Genomic DNA, 5,301 nt, shown 5'->3' on the forward strand with positions numbered 1-5,301 from the left:
AATAGCAAGATAATGTAATATGTACCGAAGTCCCGGAAGTAGCAAGATAATAGCAAGATAATGTAATATGTACCGAAGTCCCGGAAGTAATAGCAAGATAATGTAAGATAATAGCAAGATAATGTAATATGTACCGAAGTCCCGGAAGTAGCAACAGTGATCCTCCTGACATCTCCTGACTATCGAACTTGAGATACCATTGCCTGGGCGCCTGTTTCAAACCATAGAGGCTTTTCTTCAATTTGCAAACCAAGTCACCCGTGCCAGCTGCAACGTATCCCTCCGGCTGCTGCATATATATCTCCTCATCGAGATCTCCGTGAAGAAAAGCCACCATGCTCAGCACTGCCCGAATAGAACTCATCTTCACTACAGGAGAAAAGATCTCCGTGAAGTCGATACCTGCTCTCTGCTGAAATTTTTTTACAACCAGCCTGGCCTTGTACCGTTTCTTCCCATTCTGCTCTTCCTTCAGCCTGTAAACCCATTTGTTTGACAGTGCTTTCTTCCCCTTGGGCAGATCCACCAAATCCCACGTTTGATTCTGCTCCAATGACTCCATCTCATCATCCATGGCCAACTCCCACTCCTTCCTAGTATCAACCTCCAATGCCTCCGTGAAGCATTCAGGTTCGCCATTATCTGTGAGCAGCAAATAACTAAGAGTCCCATCATATCTTTGAGGAGGCTTCCCATGAGTACTACGAGTGGACCTTCTTAGTTGTGGAAAGGGTGCCAATACTTCAGGTTCTTGCTCTGACTGAGTCTTCTGACCAGAATTTGTAGACTCCTCTTCAGGATCCATAAAACACGGCTCAACAGGTTTTGTTTCTGATTCAGTGCTCTGCTGCATTTTCTCATTAAATACCACATCATTACTACGAATGATCTTCCTGTGTTCGGGATCCCAAAACCGATACCCAAACTGTTGACCTCCGTATCCAACGAAAATGCACTTCTTTGATTTGGCGTCTAGTTTGCTTCTTTGACTGGAATCAACATGGACATAACTGGTACAACCGAATACTCGTAAGTGCGCCAAATCAATCTTCTTCGCTGTCCATGCTTCCTCAGGAATCCCAAATTCAAGTTTCTTTGATGGCCCTCTGTTGATCAAGTAGGCAGCAGTGTTAACTGCTTCCGCCCAAAACTGCTGTGGCAATCCAGCATGTATCCTCATACTCCTGGCACGCTCATTAATTATTCTGTTCATCCTTTCAGCAACTCCATTTTGTTGTGGTGTCCCTGGAATTATCCTCTGCCTGACGATCCCAGCCTCTGCACAGTAGTCCTCAAACTCCCTGCTACAATACTCACCACCGTTGTCTGATCTCAGGCATTTTAACCTCCTTCCTGTCTCGAGTTCTACCATTGCCTGCCATCTCCTGAAGACCCCAAATACCTCTGACTTGTGCTTCAAGAAGAACACCCAAAGCTTCCTGGTAGCATCATCAATAAAAGTAACATAGTACTGAGATCCACCAATGGAAGAAATCGGTGCAGGCCCCCACACGTCCGTGTGCACGAGATCTAGCTTTTCTTGCTTTCGAGGTTTACCTTCTTTGTTGAATGAAACACGCTTCTGCTTTCCGAGAATACAATCCTCACAGAAGCCATCTCAACACTCCTGAGACCCTGCAGCTTTCCCAACTGGTGCATCACCTCCAGTCCCTGATAACTCATGTGCCCAAGTCTGCAATGCCATAACTTGGCGTCCACATCTGCTGCAGCAACTCCAATAGAGTTCTCCGTGTCGTTGGCGATATAAAGTGTCCCAACCTTCTTGCCACTAGCCACCATCAACGAACCCCTGGATATCTTCCACTGATCAGCTGTGAAAATAGTCTTGTACCCCTGGCTCGCCAACTGTCCAACAGAAATCAGATTCCTCTGCAGTTGAGGCACGTGCCGTACGTCCTCAAGCTCAAGTAAAGATCCAGAAATCAACTTCACTTCCGCGCTTCCCCTTCCTTGTATGGTGCAAGGCTCTCCATCCCCTAAGTAGACTTTGCCGAAGTCTCCCTTCTCATATCCTCCAAGAAGCTTCCGTTGGGATGTAGCATGGAAAGACGCGCCCGAGTCTATCACCCAAGACTCGTCACCGGTAGATAAAGATAGAACGAGGGCATCCATGTCACCGTTTTCAGCAAGATTTGCCAGATCCTTGCTGACTCCTTCGGTGTGGTCGCCTTGCTTCCCTTTAGGAGATTTGCAGTCCCTCCTAAAGTGCCCCATCTTCCCGCAGTTCCAGCACTTCGCTCCCTTGTTCTGAGGTGCTCGAGACCTGCTGGATCTCGACTTCGAGTCGCTTCGAAATCGACCGTCCTTCTTTTGTCTTCCCCGGTTAGAGATGTTTAGTGCACTTCCAGACGACTCCGTAGCTCCAGAAGATTTCCTTCTTGCTTCTTCACTCAGAAGCACTCCCACAACGTCATCAAAGATCAACTTCCCCGTCGCCGAAGAGTTGCTCACCGCCATCACCAGGCCCTCCCAGCTATCAGGCAATCCGGAGAGGATTAGCAATGCCCGAATCTCATCGTCAAAACTAATCTCCACTGACTCCAACTAGGCCGTGAGTCCATTGAACTCGTTGAGGTATTCTGCTACGCTGCCGCCATTTTTCATACGAAGATTAAACAACCTCTTCATGAGAAATACCTTGTTTGATGCTGAGGGTTTCTCGTACATCCGCGATAATGTTGCCATCAACTCCATCGTCGTCTTCTCGTTTTTTATGTTGAATGCCACTTGGGATGCAAGTGACAATCTTATGGTGCCGAGCGTCTTCCGATCGAGGACCTCCCAGTCTTCATCGGACATCTTCTCTGGTTTCTTCGCTCTACCTCCAAGAGGTAAATAGAGATCTTTCTGGTAAAGATAATCCTCTATTTGCATCTTCCAAAATCCGAAGTTCGTGCCATTGAACTTCTCAATTCGCAACTTTCCTTCATCCGCCATTGCAGAATACCAATAGCTCTGATATCACTTGTTGGCGACGCCCTGCACCGGAACCCACTCACACCGGTACAACCACCAACGTCGGACAAGCAAAGAGAGAAGCAAACGGATAAGCACTCTCTCGCTCCCTCGACACCGGACTCAAGGATCACCGCTTCGCTTCCGCTACGAAGGGCAAAAGATTACCCCGTGGTTTCAATAGGGTAAAACACTTGAGCACCGCAGCGGATTATCAAACCAAAGGAAGAAGAAATAGGAAGAAAATAGCAAAGCAAACACAAAGATGTAACGAGGTTCGGCTACAAGTAGCCTACGTCCTCTACCGCTCCAAATCTCAATTAGGATGAACAGATTACAGAGATAGCACACACCCGAACGATCACACGCGATCGCTCTACAAGAGATTCACACAGAATTCCCCTTGCACAAGAAGTAGGATCCCAATCCTCTTCTTCTCTAGAACCCTAGCCGCACAAAACAAGAGTCTCTCTCAAAATATCCTTGAATATCTCTACTCCTAGGGCTCTCATGAGTCCTATATATAGTCTCAAGACCTTCAGATGATCATAGCCGTCAAAACGCTACCAAAAAACACCAAAAGAAAATCGTCCGTACGATTTTCCGCGAGCCCGAGTCGACTCGGCTGTGGTTCGAGTCGACTCTGGCACGTCTGGACAAAACTGGCACGATCTAGGGTCGACTCGACTGTAGCTCGAGTCGACTCGACGATGCTTCAAGTCGACTCGACTGTAGCTCGAGTCGACTCTGACAGTCCAGACAGAAACATGGTTTTCTCGGTCTTCTGGTCTTTCTCCTCCCAGGTCGACTCGACTGTTCCCGAGTCGACTCGACTGTTCCCGAGTCGACTCGACTGTAGCTCGAGTCGACTCCGACAGTCCGCCAGACAGAATTATGCAGAATTGATTCTCCTTCAATTCTCTTCATCACCAATGGTCTCCACATACCCCAACACTAAGGACATTCGAGCTCAATAGGACGAAGACCACCGAAAGTTGCACCAATTTCGCTCTGTGGCTTAGTTGATGTCTAGGCAAGCTTTGTCCCTATAAGGGAGACAGTTCATCTATTCGAGGCAAGTGGGTTTTAAGTGGGACCTTTGCGAATGCATCGTGACCCCTCCACTTACCTGGGAGCTTACCTGGTCAACTCGGTTCATTAGACCGGATTGGAGGCTTAGGTGTCCTCTTCAAACCAGTTAGGAGCTGTCTAGAAATTTAAGAAAAAACATTAGAAATTGAGGTGTAATGTTTTGTTGCATGTTTGATTGTGAATAGATTTTTGTTTTAGGGTGTCATTTTAGGGTATTTTTAGTTGGTACTTATATTTATTTTTATTTAAAAAAAAGAGAGAGGGAATTATTTTGCATGCTAAAGTGGAATAGGGACGACACCGGTCGATTAAGTCGTACAACTTTAGATCATCCCTTAGGACATACCCCTGAAATTCCTTCTCAATATCTCACACCTTGTGAGATGGCTGATTTAAATGAAGATGCGGGAAGCCACCACGATCGAGAATGTGAACCCCATGTTATGACCCTAAGACAATACCCACAACTGGCTAGGACTAGTCAGCCTTCATGCATAATTTTTTCTGATAATGTAGGACATTTTGACATCAAACCCGGGGTAATTCAATTGCTGCCCAAGTTCCACAGGTTAGAGTCCGAGAGTCCGTATCTTCATTTAAAAGATTTTGAAGAATTGAGCATTACATTTAGAGTGCCGAACGTCACCGAGAATGTCCTCAAGATGACATTGTTTCCTTTCTCTCTAAAAGATAAGGCCAAAACATGGCTAAACTCGTTGCGACCTAGATCAATAAGAACTTGGCAAGATATGCATAGAGAATTTTTGAAGAAGTTCTTTTCCACACAAAGGACCAACTTTTTAAAAAGACATATTAGCAATTTCCAACAAAAAGATAATGAAACATTTTATGAATGTTGGGAAAGATTTAAAGACCTTCTTCTCTCATGCCCTCATCACGGGTTCAAAACTTGGAGAACCATTAGCTTCTTTTATGAAGGTTTATCGCCACAGTTGAAACATTTGTAGAGACCATGTGCAATGGTAGATTTTTAGAAAAACAACCTGATGAGGCATGGGAATATTTGGATTCCCTTGCTGAGACTACCCAACTTTGGGATAACGGGGATAGAAACACCAAGTCTTTACCTAAGCCTACTAGCTCTGTACAGGGAGGCCTTTACAACCTCAGAACTGAGGATGATCTTCATGCTAAAATGGCAGCCCTCACTAGGAAGGTAGAAGAAATTGAGCTTAGGAAGATTGAGCCTGTCAAGACTATAGAACTTAGAAA

At 45.8% G+C, this 5,301-nt stretch overlaps 1 non-coding gene across 1 annotated transcript; it reads right to left on the reverse strand.

Annotated features, from left to right (window-relative positions):
* Positions 1-4,862: 4,862 nt before the first annotated feature.
* Positions 4,863-4,972, reverse strand: LOC149750989 (small nucleolar RNA R71). Its single transcript, XR_016398938.1, has one exon. It is a non-coding gene; the product is annotated as a small nucleolar RNA R71 (small nucleolar RNA).
* Positions 4,973-5,301: the final 329 nt, after the last annotated feature.

Source organism: Phoenix dactylifera, chromosome 17 (assembly GCF_051530095.1).
Source record: "Phoenix dactylifera cultivar Ajwa chromosome 17, Ajwa_hap1_PhDact_Kaust_v1.1, whole genome shotgun sequence".
NCBI lineage: Eukaryota > Viridiplantae > Streptophyta > Magnoliopsida > Arecales > Arecaceae > Phoenix > Phoenix dactylifera.